Genomic DNA, 16388 nt, shown 5'->3' with positions numbered 1-16388 from the left:
CTTACCCTTACCTTGGCTCTTTGCCCAAGGAAGTATGACCAATGAATGCCTTTGACCAATTTGACCACAGTCCTGCACACAGCAAAACAGTAACAGCTTAGTGTTTTTTTTTTTTTAACCATTCGAAATTATTTAAGCACCAACAGCAGTGAGTCTGGTATGTTGTATCATTTGATGGTCTTTTTAATGGCAGTTGGGTATTGCATTGATCTAGAGTAAATATAAACATGGAAAGTATGAAGTTTTCTTTCAAACTCTAGTACTAAAAAGTTAATTTTGCTAATATTCTGGATGTTTTGGATGGTAAGCCGCGGTGGTACAGTGGTAGCGTTGTTGCCTTACAGCAAGAGGTTCTCCTGTTCGATTCCCGGCTGGAGTGCCTTGTGTGTGGAGTCTGCATGCCCTCCCTGTGGTCGAGTGGCCTCCAAAAAACATGCATGAATGGGTGTGCCTTCTCTGAAAGTTGGGCGTCGGGCTGGCAACTCGGTACCATAAAAAAATCTACTGCCAATCATTAGCAGACCGGAGTTCCACTGTGACGACCCCTAACCGGAAAACCCGAAAAGACAAACAACATTCTGGATGTTTTGGATGAGATGTTGAGCTTGGCGATGAAGAGGGTGCTGTACTCTTGATTCTCTCCTAGAGTCATCAGCAGTTGGAACTAAAATACTGCACAGTGTGTCTGTCTGCTGTTGGGCTACACAGACAAACCTTAAAGATAAAGTTCACAGCATTGCTTTCCCTTTCAGTTTTCTGAAACTGATGTTTTCACCATCTTCTTGCATTGCTGTGAGCTGTTGATGCACTGAAATGCAGTGCAAATAAATTGTGAAAATTGTTTTTAAAGGTTCCCTCTTGGATACCCTAATGCATAATGCAATTAAGGTGCTGCACCAAATTAACTTCATTATTATCACACATTTTAATGATGGTATTTTGTGTGCAGGAAGTCCCACAAGTATTTTACAGTGTTTTGAAGACTTTGAGAATAAGAAGTATTTATATAGCTGAGATACTAGTTTTTTATATTTGCGTGAATTAGAATAGTATAACAAAACTGCCCATCATTCTGTCCCTTATTTGTGTGTTTGTCTTTGATTAAAAATAAAATATATTGTTAGGATTATAGCCAGTCAGCAATGGCAGATACTAGAGTTTCACACTTTGTTTCACTGCAAATCCCATCAGCACACTGCCCACGATCACACCATATGTTAAGTAAGGGTAGATGATACGGGAACACAAGGGGCCTGCTAGTGCGTTTTTAAAACTACATTTTCAAAAAATTATTTATTCAGTGTATAAACAAAACTTTATAGTGAATAAGCAGCTATTACAGATCGTGCACAAGTTGAAATGGAAGATTTTAACAATATTCCTTTTCGGACATTTACACTTTATCTTTAAACAAGTAATGGCAGCACATGGTGATACTGATCAACAATATCAAGCAGTAATCTTTGTAATACGTTTAATAGAAATAACCAGGAAACGGTACAAAAATTAGGGATGAATTACCAGAATAGATAGTACTTCCATCTGAACAAGTAATGCGTAAAATGTATTAGTTTATACAATTTGCTTCTGGGTGAAATGGTTATCATCAAGACAGAGAATTCTGAAACAAATCATAAAAAGAAAGCAAAGTAAATGCATAATGAAGACAGGAGATGAATAAATTATATTTGCTTGTTCCTTTGCTGGAGTGGCATATGGTATACATACATGCAGCATAAGGCTAGATGCAAACTGTCCTGTATTTAAACTTGCCTATGTAAATTTTAATCACTGTTTTTCTTTTAAGTGGACAGACCTGGACTGGGTTTGAAATTAGTCAGTGTGATTACACTGTACCCTCTACCTGGATAAACAGATTTAAATAAATATTTAATATGTAAAACCATGAAACTAGACAAAAACAGCTTCTAGAACAAGACCTTAAGCTGCTGCAGCCTTCTGAGTTGCAGCTTCCACAATTAGTTTTCGCAAATATGCTGATATATAATTTTTTTTTTTGCTGCCCAATTTATACTGAATGTTAAAAACATTTTGGATGACTCAAAATAGTACTGAAATTTGAATGTGGCTTATCAAAAAGTTAGTTGCCAAAAGTCCATGGAAGTAGCAACAAACCTCTTGGCTACAGAAACTAAATCCAATGTGGATTGTGGAAATGAGTGCAGCTTTAGGGAGGCTCTACAACTAATCTGTTTACAGTGCTAAATGGGTTTTGGCTGACATACAAAACACAAACCCATAGGTTGAATGATTTTCTAATAAGGCTATTGCCAAAAGAAGCAAAGATTGTGTTGTGTTAGACTATTTAGATGGTACTGCTAGCATAGACCTTTAGGACAAGCACTAAAAGAAAAGCTAGTTGTGCAGGAAGCATCAGTAGAATCATTTTTTGAGAAAATACTCTGAAGATTGAGATTGAATGTATAATTTATGCTTGGAAGGGGTGCACAATAGGTTCATAGGTAAGTACTAGGCTATCGGCCCTGGGGCCTATGTAAGCCTAGCCAAAAAGGTTCCCTGGCTTTCGCAACCCAAGAAAAAGAGGTTCAAAGGGCCAAATTTCATCTAGTTTGTTCAGCACCATTTGGCAAGGTGGTCAGGCTTCCCTGAAAGTGAGCTGTGGATTAAAAGAGCTCTGAGTTTTTGCCTTTTGAGTGTTGCTGTTGGCCAGAAGATCAGACTAATTTAGGTGATGATGAAAACATACACACACAGAAAGAACAGCTCTTGTTGGTAATCTGGGAGCCTAATAAAGAAGGCAAAGTATTGACCAGAGGATTTCTTTATGTAGAAGATTACTATTCTACACAGACAAAAGAGAAGAGAACACTTTTTTTTCAGTAGTGAGAGAATGTGGAATGAAGAGAATAAGGTATAAGATTCTATACCCTGCATATTTAAATCTTTTGCTCCCAACAGGTGCTAACATCTTTGTATATTCAAAAGAGACTGTGATCTTTGTGAAGGAGTACATACGGGTTCCTACTTTCCATGAAAGTGCAGAGAAAGTGAAATCTGCATTAAGGGCCTCGCTCCAGGAGTCTGAAACATTGATTATAAGGAGGAAAAGGCATATATAGGATGGCGCAGTGGTGCAGCGGTAGCATTGTTGCCTCACAGCAAGAGGTTCTCTGGTTCAATTCTCTGCTGGAGTACCTTCTGTGTGGAGTCTGCTTGTCTTCCTTGTGTCCGTATCCGTTTCCTCCGGCTGCTCCAGTTTCCTTCCACATTACAAAGACATATGTCTGGAATGTTTCTTCCCGAGCCTCCGCTGAAAATTGGATTTGTTCCAATTCAGACTTTTCCAGTTAAATGTTAAATAATTCCTGCCCAGTCTTCAAGAGTAATCCACTATTTGGGCATTATGAGATGAGTCTGGGAACTTTAGCTATCAGAGGGCCCTCGAACTGTGCTGTTTTCTTATTTGGAGGATCCTGTCTGTAAAATAATTAAGTTTAGTGTATTATTTAAGAGTTCTGCTTGGTGGTGCAATTATTGTTTAAAACTCACTAGTAAATAAAGAGCTTTTGTGTATTTTGGTATGAGGGTATGAGACCTAGAGAAGAGAGTAGGAGAGACACATGATTTCAGATTTGCCATATTAGATATTGTTAAAGTGGACCCTGGGGGGGGGGTCACAAAACCCTGCTGAGGTTCAAGGAAGTGTGGTGGCAATTGTTTTTGGATGCGGCCAAATCACTGGGTCTCAATGACCACATCTTGTGCAAACCTATATTGGAGATGAAATAGGTTGATGCAAAGGGGCACTGAGTTGATTAATATCAACAGATATAGGAATTGTCATTCTCAGTATACATAATATGATGAAGTTTAGATATATTTATTTAGTAATTTAGGTAATGTGTATGCAATAAAAACATTTTTCTATTGACCATTTTTTAATATTAAAATTAAAGGTAGTGCAATATTGTGTATATAATCATTATATGACAATGTTTTACTGTATTAAGTATATATTACGTAATCCGTATCATGTGGAACAATGATTTTGGTAATATAACATTTATTCAATATGTTTATAATGTATGACGATGATAGCAGTTACTTATAATATATATATTTTTTTAACATTTTACAAATAGATTTTTATGTAATACAGTGTAATTGTTTAATTTTGAATTAATTGAGTGCAAATAAGGAGTATATATACAAAAGGATCCATTGTTACGTTGAAGAAGGAACAGCATGTGTATACAGCTTTAAAGGAAAAAAGTTTGGCGCCAACTTTTGAATTTAAGCTGTAGTGTTTTCAATTTACAATGTTTGAAGAAGCCCACAGTGTAGTGGGTGAAAGTGCTTAACATTTCTGTATCACGGAATAAAAAATACGTTTTATAAAATAGCAGGAGGTATTTGTTCACTTATTGGTAAATCGTAATGAAGCTGGTTGTAGTAATTTGTCTTTGTTTTGCATAAGTCCTTGTCATACGTCTTGCCCTTAATCCCAGAAAGTAGTTTGTATATTGAATAACACTACCATTTCCTAGCACTGCATAACATCCCACCCTTAACCCCAGAAATTACCCTATAAGACCTCTCTTAAAACTCATTCCACAATCCTAAACAGCTTAGGACTTGGCAACATGGATGTACAATTTCCAAATATGTTAATGGCCAGCTTGGTAAATTTGGGCATCCTAAGGCAATGTAGCAATTGCCACATGTTCTTAGGCAACCAGGTAATCATTAAAGAAAATTGTGCAGTATGTGAGAGATGTAAATACACAACTTTACATTTCAGCACAATGCTTGAGATTTATGACTTGTATACTTGGAAGAGATTGATTTAAGAAGTGGTGGAGAGGTATAACAGTAGGAGAGGAGCAACACATATAATGTATAGGTGGTAGAATTGGACTGAATTTAAAAAGAAGTATATGGTTAGGTTATGATGAAAAAAAAAATGCTTACTTACAGGGATTAGAGGCGGAGAGATGTCTTGGGGCAGTGGTAAGGTAAAAAAAAATTCAGCAGCTTAGCAGTCTTAATGGGGACTGAAAGGATAGAATATCCAAAGGCTGAGCAAGAAATGGAAGATCAATTTGATAAGTTACAGTTTCATAGGACAGCTTTCAGGGACTTGTATTTTGATAATGCATCAAGGCCATTAAAGTCCCTGTCTCTCAAATTAAGGTGACATAAAACAGATCTGGCAATATTTGCAATTAAGATGAGGAGACATAGAACTAGATAGAGAGCAACAGAAACTTTTGAAGGCAGTTAAGAGGTGGTATGAAAAGTTGTACTGGGCCTCTGGTATGACTGGTAATAGAACCCTGTTGCTACAAAATTTTTTGGACATCTCATTTATTCCACTTGTGAATATTTGACCCTGTTGTTGTTGTCATTTGGCTTTTCCCGGTTAGGGGTCGCCACAGCGGAACTCCGGTCCGCTAATGATTGGCAGTAGATTTTGATGAACGCCGAGGGGCCAGCTCAACATTCAACCTTCAACGAAGGCACGCCCATTTACGCATGTCTTTCGAACGCCGACCCAACCGCGGGGATGACATGCAGACTCCACACAGAAGGCACTCCCCGCACTCCAGCCGAGAATCGAATGGGAGAACCTCTTGCTGTGAGGCAACAACGCTACTGCTGCACCACCTGACCCTAAAACTTCTAAAATCTTAAGGGATCACTTTTTAAAAGAATGACACCCCAAAGTCATAAAACACTTTTTTTTTTTTTTTTTTTTTTTAATAGGGAAACACCATCACTACTACCACACGGACATACAAACACCCATCTTTTCACTTTTCTGCAATTCTAATTGTCGTTACAGGACACCAGCAACCTTCTAGTGATTACATTCAGAGAAATGATCAACTGGCTTGTAGCTAATAGTAGGTTTTCCGATTTCTAAAATGGGCACAGAAGTAGTGTTGATGGTGCTTATAAATATTGCAGAACTACATCGAGTTTTAGTAGAGCAAGCAATTAATAAATCCGCAGTAGTAACTGCTGTTCCTTTCTGGGTGTATGGAAACTGAATAACTGAAAATTGTCACATTGGATTGATAACTGTCATCCTACAAACAGACATCTGCTTCAAACCACAGTTATGGTGTATTTATTGCATTGTTATCTAAGGATGATAAAAGCTATGCCTGTTCTGATTACTGGGCTCAATGAGAGTTTGAAAGAATGTAGCAGATACATGATTACGTAATAGAAATATTGATCGTAGAGGATGTGCAGCTACACCAGAGGCCCTTTTTAGTTTTGAGTTTAGAGGCCAAAGAAAAATAAATGGAGTTTTGCAGAACAAGGTGATTTTACCTGTTAGATGTTTTGGATAGTGTGGCTTTTCCCAAAAGTGTTATTAATCTGTTGCTGATGTATAGTGGATAGATTCTCTGCACAAGTTAAGGCCTTTGTTCATTTGTCAGAATTGTTTTCCCTCACTAGGAGCACCTGTCAAGGATACCCACTCCCCCCGTGCTTTTTTTGATGTGCATCTTGGGCCTTGTCATTGCATATTTGACAGTGTGCTCTAAAGGAAGGGGTGTAGATGGGAAACACAGCAGCTAAAAAATCCCTGTTTGTGAACAGTACTTTGATTATGTCGACAAATTAGTGTAATGATTTTGAGAAGCTATACAGTATCCTAGATAAATTTAATAAGAGTTTGGGGTGTAAAAGTAGTATTTCAGCAATTCATTGCTATATGCGCTGTTTTTTAATACAAATTGTTAGGAGCGCCAAATAAATTAAAAAGCATTTGGTTGTTAGACCTTTTCTCTAGTGCTTTTGAAATCTCACAAAGGAATTTAGTGAACATTTTGAATTTCTTCCAGATATGAACATTGTTACACACACAGAGCAGCAGGTTTAGGTTCTACAGAAGTTCATCTTTAGATTTTATTCACTGGGCAAGCATTTTTCTTTATCCTACCAAGGAACTTTTTTCAAAGACTGTATAAAGTCCATCTTTGTCAAAACAGATGGTAGTATCCATACGCACATCTCCTATCAAGCTGTAGACAAAAAAAGTACATAGTCTTTGTGTGGCGAGGCTGTTGGAAGTACAGCTAAAAGAGTGAATAGTAAACTTAATGGGGGCTGGATGTAAGATACTGTGGAAAATTTTGGTAGGAAATATATGATGGGGGGGTCAGTTTAAGATGTAGTTCAAGATTTAATCTTGTAGACAGTTCATTAGGGAGCTAAGAGGGTTGGATGGGCAACTGTTTGTTTTTGCAGTGGAAGGAAAATAATGTAGATCTGAAATACTTGGTGGGGTGAACAAAGAAGGTTGATGTGGTAAGCGACTCTGTGTAAGTTTGTATTAGCAGAAGAGGATAGTTTAGTTGCACAAGGCCCTTTGGCAGAAACCAGGAAGTTTGGAACCAAGAGGAGAATAAACACATTTAAGCCAGCTTAAGCGAACTGGGAGATGGACATTTATTGAAAAGGAGGCTAATAGCGCAGACATATATAGCTCCTTGTAGGATTTAAAAAACTTAGAGGGGGATGAATTGACTGGCAGCTGCATCTAGTTAGTTACATGGGTGCAATGAGAGGAGATATACTTCCTGCCTTTATGTTCTACATATGTTTTGTATATTTTGTGCATTTGTCTGAAAGTGCCTTCACTACTATTTTTATACTTTTCCTAAGCTAAAAGAACCATTCCAGGGATAAGTAAAATAGGATTTTGGAAATATGGAAAGAGAGACAGGGTGGACTTGCCCTTTTTTTTGGCTCGTCTGTTATTGAATGCATTTAAGTAGGAGCTTCCATATTTCTTTCAGAGCAGTCCAACTACTTAAGTTAGTTGTTAACTGGTTGAAGTTATTCTTACTTAAAAAAACAATTCCAAAATAAATTGAAGTCCTAGAGGCTCCCGGCTCTGAAGGATTTGAGAAGGTTGATAACTGAAATGGATAAAACCAAAGAAAAGGACATTAAAAAGGAAAGCAAGACAGCAATCTGTCAACAAATGTTTGCAATGGTATCAGTGCATAGATGCAGAAGGGGGTATGGAATTAGAGGGATGTGATGTGTTATGCTGGATTTAGGCAGAGTGGCCGTCTTCCCCCATGTAGGGCAAGAGGTTATCACAGCAATAAACAGATGAATGAAGTGTGTTTCTTCATTTTTTTTCACAGATTCAGCACTATCCTTTGGCTAGTACCATTCCTTCCGTAGTTTTTAAGAAAGTTAAGCTTCCTTTAAGTAGATACATGTGTGTATCTGTGAGTTGGGGGATTATCATTGTAATGGTTTGATTTTCTTGTGTTTTCAGCTAATTTGGGGGAGAAAATGCTCAATAGGAAAAAGTGAAGTCTGAGCAATGTAAAAGTGTAGTCCAGTCAAGAAGTGTGCATTCCGTTACTCCTTCAGCAGTTACATTCATACATTTTATTAATCCTCAGTTCATGCATTGTAGTCCTGATATTGCTGGGTTGACATATACTGTCTGGTAAGATTGCGTGGGACTGCCAGTGCTACTTTTGTATTATGCCTTAATTTTTTTTTCTGTCAGCTGCCAATCCGTCATGAAATTCAATTTATATCTGCTCTCGTGTAGCATGAAACACTGCTTTGGGTCACACAGCAAACATGCTATTAATTGCCATAGTCCTAAGTTAAATGTTCATTTCAGTTTATTGAGTAGTACAAGTGCAGTTGGTGCTCACTAATAAAATAATGGTAGTGTCTTATCAAAGGCCAGTTCCCCATCAGTGCCCACCCACCACAAAGCCTTCTTCAGTTGTCTTTCTTGGATCTAGTTTTAGAAAACCAGCTCTCCAAATTGAAGACTGCGCAACAGAAATTAGTACTTGTTTAGGAACTGTTCACGTTATGTCTGACAGTAGATGCAGACAGAATGACTTTTATCACCACAAAACCTGTTTCTTGTTACTTGGTACAGTAAAACTTGACCGATCGTAATGGCAGATGTTCTTCATGTTTCACTGTTGCAGTCATTACATTTGGGTAATCTGCTGGCAGGTTGCCCTCAGTCGGCCTGAATAACAAAGTCTTGGGTCCTGCGTTGGTTGCTGTCTCCTCTTCCATGACGCCAGGTCATCAGGGGTATAAAACTTGCAGCCGACGCCATTTTAATCAGTCTTTCTTGCCGCACGGTGCCTGAAGCAGTTCGCAAGTGCCGGTCGTCTGACTCCCTAAATTTTCGTTTTTGAGTTTCAGAACCGAAGTTTTCAAACTAAAGCCAAGTACCCCGTTGGGGAAACTTTTTCTTGCTCCTTACTGATGTCAGTAAAAGTTAATAATTGCATTACTTGTGGGAAGCAAATACTGCATAAGGATTTTCATTTGTACTGTATTCCTTGCCTAGGCCCTGATCACAATATGCCTTGCTGTCAGTTTTGTGCTAAATTTAACCAATGCACTATTAAGCTTCGGTATATTTTTGCTTCTAAATATTTTGGTTCAACATTTAACTACCCTGAAATTTCATCGGTTAGTAATCCAACTACCGAAGTTCACAAAAAACTCAAGGAAAAAGACCGAGACAGACCGTTGAGGTCCAAAACCGATGACAAAGCTTCTCCTAAGCCAGTCGCCGGTTCGGCGGTACTCAGTGAGGTGCTTTTGCACTCCTGATACCTGCTACGTTTGAGTTGCAGGCCTCTACCGAGACCCATTCGGAGTCCGGTATGCCTCGAGATTTGCAAAGTATTGAACCCGCAGATGTCTGTCCCTTGGATGGGTCCAGAGCCGCTGAGCAGGCACCGGCTTCTGAGGGTGTTTTCAGGCCTCAACAGTTTTATATTAAACCAACGCCATCAACAAAAACAAGGTCAAAAACAACTTCTGTGTCTAAAAAAACTGACGCATGAGCCATGCGCTCACACCCCTATGCCTAAAAAAAACAAATTATCAAAATGGCTGAGGATTTAATTACCTTGATCAGGGGCTCCCAACCTCCCCCCCCCCCCCCCCCCAAGAGGCCTAGGCAAGGCACGGACTATGAATCTTCAGATCAGGTTTCCATTTCTTCTGATTCCTCTTCTGATCAGGAATTTTCTGTTCCACCTTATGAGGATTCTGATGCAGAGGAATTCATCCCATCTGCATCTCCTCCTGAGGATTACTGTTTTGGAGAGACTTTGCATACTTTAAGGGAACATTTTCACTGGGAGAGTCAGGACTTCTCTGAATCAAAAAAGAGGCTTAGGGATTTCCTCTACTTCCTCAGCATAGGCCTTTGGCAATAACTCCTGTATTAGAAATTGTTGATGATGTGTTCTTGGAGTCAAGCATGGCTTCTGATTCCCTGCCTCCGGCTCCTAGTAAGCCAGACGGATATTACAGAGTTTCTGACTCCCACAAATTTCTTTTCAAAAATCCTGCTGGTGATCCCGAGACTATTTCTCAGGGTCCCAAGGGTGTTAAGGCTTCTACAGCCAAAACTCCTACTCCTTCTGATAGAGATTCCAGGGTGTTGGATAGATGGGGTAAGAAGGTTTATACGGCTGCAACCTTGACAATTAGGGCTTTAAACTACGAGTTTCATATGCTTAAATATCAACAGCATGTTATGGGCTTACTGAAACAGAAAATGATGTTGATTTCTGATTGTGTGGAAAATAGAGAGTTAAGTTACAAGATTTATTGCATTCAGCAAATCAGGTTGGAAAGCATACTTTGCATTGTGGTTTTGATTCCTTGGAGGCCTCTTGTAGGGTTGCCGTTACTGGATCTATGATGAGGAGGCATGCCTGGCTCAAGGAGCAAAATCTGCCGGATCACGTTAAAGCTAAATTGTTGGATGCCTCTTTGCAGCATGATGCTCTTGTTTGGTAATAAGGCAGAAGAGGTTTTAAAGAAAATGGAAGACAAACTTAAAATATATGCAAACTGTTAAAGATTTCTTGCAAGTGCAGCCACCCAGGTTCAGTAGGCACTGGCCTACTAAAAACTGGTCCTTTCCTGTGTCCAACAGAACCACTCAGGGCAAACCCAGGCGCTCAAAAGGCTCCAGATATCAATCACAGGGATCTCACAGGTCAAAGCAATGGCCTCCATCTCCAAATCTGGAGGTAGCAAAGCACAACCCTACAGTAAGCAGTCTCAATGACTTTCCTCTACCATCTCCAAGCACTTATCTTTTGGCAGCCCCCTTGGGGGGAAAGCTAGCACTTCATGCTCAAAATTGGCAGTTAATTACCCAGGACAAGTGAGTGTTAAACATAGTATCCCAGGGGTACAGATTTCATTTCCATACTCTGCCAATTCCAAACAGATGGCCGGATCTGCCACAAAACCAGTGGGCAGAGCCCCAGAAACAAGTCATGTCCCTCATGGGTATGGGGGCTATTCAACCGGTACCAGAAGAGGAAAAAGGACAAGGATTTTATTTGACTTTTCCTGGTACCCAGAAAAGGCAATTCATGGCGTCCAATACTGGACTTGCCGATTCTGAACACGTTCTTGGACATTCCAAAATTCAAAATGTTGACTTTACAACAGCTACTGCCTATGCTAGGCAAGAATGCTTGGTTAGTAACTCTAGACTTAAGAGGCATACCTGCATATCCCAATAAGGGAATCTTGCAGAAGGTACCTCAGCTTCAAGGCAGGTTTTTTGCATTACCGATTCTCTGTACTGCCCTTTGGCTTATCTACTGTGCCCAGGGTCTTTACAAAGTGCCTGGCACCAGTAATTGCATTCTGCAGACAAAGAAACATTCAAATTTATCCTTATCTGGACGATTGCCTCATTCAGGCAGAGGACAAGGACACTCTTCTTCAACATCTGACGTTTGTAAAAAGGCTTCTAGCATGCCAAGGTACACCATAAACGAAAAGAAATCACAACTGGTACCCTCTCAAATAATTACATTCCTGGGTGCAAGCTCAGTCAACTGCCCAGATGGCTTACCTCACGCCAGACAAACGAATACAGTTGACAACATACTCCAAACAAATGGCAATAAAAACCCAGTTATCTGCAAGACAAATTCTGCAGGCTTTGGGGTTCATGGCATCCTGCATTCTACTAATTCCATATGCGAGACTGCATATGAGGAAACTTCAGTTGTACCTAAAAAGTTTATGGAGTCAACATTGTCACAGCCTGGAAACAATGATTCCTCTCATTCCCTGCCTACAACAGGAGTTTCTTTGGTGGGCAGAGACATGTCACCAAAACAAGGGACTGTCATTCACTCTGCCCACTGCCACCCAAACCCTAACTACAGACGCATCAGACTATGCTTGGGGGGGCCCACCTGGCAGGGAGATGCATTCAGGGCAAATGGAGCTCAAACCAAATGCATCTGCATATCAACCAGAAAGAAATGCTAGCTGTTCGGAATGCTCTGACAGCCTTCAAGGACTTACTTCATCCAGGACAACACCACAGTCATGTGGTACATAAACAAGCAGGGGGGGGGCACCCATTCCTACCCCCTTTGCAGACTAGCCATGGCCTTGTGGAACACAGCCTTGACTTACCACATACATCTTCAAGCTCAGTTCCTGCCAGGAAAGCAAAATACTCTGGCAGACGACCTAAGCAGAAATCTTATGGACCCGCACAAATGGAAACTGGATCCACAAATCTTCAGCATATTAACACAGAAATGGGGAAGCCCAGACATAGATCTATTTGCCTCTCCCCAAAACTATCAGTTGGGCAAATTCTGCACAAGAACTCATCACAAAAAAGCATGGAAAGTGGATGCTCTATCCTTCAGCTGGAAAAAACCTATCAGTGTATGCCTTTCCCCCTCTGCCTCTACTCTCCAGAGTCTTACTAAAAGTCAGACAGGAAAAAACAAAAATGATTCGAATTGCTCTGGACTGGCCTTGCCAATACTGGTACCCGCTTCTAAGGAATATGTCACGTCATCCTCCATGGTACTTGCCTCAAACACTTCATCTACTTTCTCAGCAGAAGTATCAAATTCTGCACCCACAGCTCCAAACTCTGAATCTTGCAGTATGGCTAATCAAGTAATTATTCAATCCATATCTCTCAGTAAACCTGTGATGGATGTCATTTTGGAAGCCAGAATGCTTAGTACTAGAAAATCTTATGCTGATAAATGGAAGAGATTCTGTGCTTGGAACCAAGCGCAAGGAATAGACATAGCAAAGCCCGATATTCCTCAGATTTTACAATACTTAAATGAGATGCTTGACAAGGGCCTATCTTTTTCTTCAATAAAAATCTATGCCTCTGCCATCTCAGCTCATTACAACACAGAGCCTCCCCTCTTTTTTCATCCACTGCTAAAACAGTATCTCAGAGGGGCCAAAAGGAGGAGAGCACCAACTCCTGTATGGGACCTCAATTTTGTACTGGAAAAACTCACCCTGCCTCCTTTTGAACCAGCAGCTACTGCAGATATAACATTTCTATCTTGGAAAACAGATTTACTTTTGACAGTCATTTCAGCTAGAAGGGTTTCAGGAATACAGGCTCTCATGGCAGTGGAGCCTTTCATTATATTTTAGCCTGACAGGGTGTCCCTCAGGACCAACCCTTCCTTTATGCCTAAGGTGGTATCCAGTGTGGCTCTTAACCAGACCATTCACCTGCCAACATTGTTTCCAAATCTGCAGAACAAGGGGGAGCAGATTCTGCATTCATTGGATGTACACAGACAACTAAGATTCTACTTAAACAGGACAAAATCTATAAGAAAGTCTGAGCAACTACTGGTAGCATTTATTGCAGGATCAGAGGGGAAGGCTATATCAAAGCAGACTATTTATAAATGGATAAGCCACTGCATTAGTTTCTGCTGTTTGCACCATGGTAAACCTGTGCCCAAGGGGATCAGATCCCATTCCAACAGGGCTGCCTCTACTTCAGCAGCTTTTCTCAGAGGGGTCCCAACCAAAGACATTCTGGAAGCTGCTACTTGAGCTCTGTTCATACCTTCACAAAGCATTATCATTTACCTCTTTTCTCTAAATCTAGTGCAGGCTTTGCCACTGCAGTCCTGCAGGGCCTTATAGCTGCTCCTAATGCTGTTTTGTTCCATCCTCACATCCATAGCTTTGGGATTCTACCCAAATGGAATGACTGCAACAGTGAAACACAAAGAGCATAGTACAGTTGTGTACACTTACCATAAATGTAGATGTTCGAGTGTATTCACTGTTGCAGTCCGGGTTACCCACCCACCATCCCCCATTCTATACCTTTTTCTTTCCTTCACTATACTTAAAAGCCTTTGTGGTGTATTTGCTTTTAGTTGAAGGTAAATTTTATGTTTCTAATGTGCATTTATATATTTACAGTTTATATATATATATTTTTGCTCCCCATTTGGGGGGGGGGGGGGCACTGACATCTGGGGCAAGAAAAACTGATTAAAATGGTGTCAGCTGCATGTTTTATACCCCTGATGACCTGACGTCATGGAAGAGGAGACCGCAACCGACGCAGGACCCAAGACTTTGTTATTCAGGCCGACTGAGGGCAACCTGCCAGCAGATTACCCAAATGTAATGACTGCAACAGTGAATACACTCGAACATCTCTATTTATGGTAAGTGTACACAACTGTACTTTTCTGTGCTTTCTTACACATAGCTGACATTGGTTCTTGGACTTTACCAAATAGTAAAATGTTATATTTCCTGCATTAAGGAGGTGTACTGAGTAGATTAAAAGAGTGCTGATGGTTTTTAAATCCTTCAGATTCTCTTTAGTGGATCATTTGACATCTACAGTAAAACTTCCACTTCATTCTGTAGTTATGGCAGCACTCTGTGGAATATATATTTTTCAGGCGGTGGTCTGGTTATGCATGCCCCAAATCTACACACACATGTTTTTCCTTTGATCACTGTTGCAGCATTACTAACTAATGAGTATGTCTTGCAAAGGATAGCCCTACATCCAGCCAGCATACCAAAGCAGCTTGGGTGTGTTTCTCTTGTACCTGCATCCAGCATATCCCCTGAGCACAACAGCTAGGAGGTACATAAGGAACATACAGCAGTGAATTGCCTTGGAACTTTCTTGCCATCAGCTTGAACACTAAACTTGCATTTCATGTTTTGTCTTTCAGCTTTGCAGCTTGTGACAGTTCCATTGCCTAGGGCAGATAAGTATCCCAGTTGTGAATCCTTATTTGTGAAAAAAATATTTGAGTTTCATGTCAGAAGGAAAATGTGATTGTGGGAGGCAATTCTTTGTAAGGACAGTCATTTTAAATGGTTATTTTTTTCTAGGAACCAGTAATAATTACAAGGTCTTTCCATTTGTCAGTTTTGTCCCTTAGACCCTCAGGATCAAGTTGTCTTCTCTAAAAGACAATCTCCAGAATCAGGTTAAATGAGCTCTCACAAAGGAAAAAGAGATACTGAAGCTTCTCAGTCTGACATTCCTCTCCTCCAAAGATGGTGGCATGCACAGTCACAGCGGCTCTATATTCTTCTTGATGCTTGTTTTCTTTGTTTTTTGTGTTCATAGATATATACATATATGTATGTATATATGTGTATGTATCTATATCTATATATATTTATGTATATATATTTTCTTTACTGTTAAGTTCAGGCAGGCTGATCTTAGATGCAGTTGGCAAGATTTCTCGCATATTGGTTTACAGCGCCATCAGGCTGTTAAAACTGAATTCTTACACATGTATGACATACCAGAAGAAATAGCAAGGACACCAGGCTCTCCTTAGATTGTTGTCAGCCCTGGCAAGAGATGAAGGTGGAGAAGACACAGGAAGCAAAAGTGTGGCAGCAGGACCGGCCTACATGCTAGGCTAAGGAAACATGCTCACAAACCACCTCTTCCCAGCATATTTCTTTCTAATGCCAGAATTATTGCAAACAAAATGAATGAATTTCAGCTACAGATTTCTGAGAAGAAACTTGTAAGAGACTGATGTCCTTCAAGGATGCATCTGCAGTCATAACAAATGGGTTGTCCTGTCGTCAGGCAGCCCTTCGGTCGGCCGGATTCCAAAGTCTGGGTCCGGCTTCGGCTGATGTCGCACTTCACCCGACGTCATCTCTGGTGGTCTTCGGGTATAAAGGCATCAGCCGACGCCATTTTCCTCTGTCTTTCTTGCCGCGTGGCGCCCGAAGCAGAAGCTGTTCGCAAGTCCCGGTCGGTCAGATCCAGAGATTACTACTACCGAATACTACTTCGAAGACTTCTAAAAGCTAAGTACCCCGTTGGGGACTCTTTCTTGCCTCAGCCGATGTCAGAAAAAGTCAATAACTGTTTAACTTGTGGGAAACAAATACCTCATAAAGATTTCCACTCTTACTGCCTGCCTTGCTTAGGCCCAGACCACGACGTAGCAGCCTGTTCGGCCTGTGCTTCCTTCAACCGACGAACGCTTAGGCGTCGGTCGGAGTTTGCTGAACAGTTTTTCGGCTCAGATTTTGCG

At 40.4% G+C, this 16388-nt stretch overlaps 1 protein-coding gene across 1 annotated transcript in view; it reads left to right on the top strand.

Moving 5' to 3' along the window:
* LOC122793121 (guanine nucleotide-binding protein G(q) subunit alpha) overlaps window positions 1–16388 on the top strand; it is a 2223046-nt gene that overhangs the window by 468506 nt on the left and 1738152 nt on the right. The gene's annotated exons all lie outside the window — the stretch shown is intronic.

This window comes from Protopterus annectens, chromosome 2.part0 (genome assembly GCF_019279795.1).
Source record: "Protopterus annectens isolate FY-2018-M chromosome 2.part0, PAN1.0, whole genome shotgun sequence".
Lineage (NCBI taxonomy): Eukaryota > Metazoa > Chordata > Ceratodontiformes > Protopteridae > Protopterus > Protopterus annectens.
The sequence above is the reverse complement of the archived record's forward strand: the minus strand, read 5'-3'. Positions and strand labels throughout refer to the sequence as shown.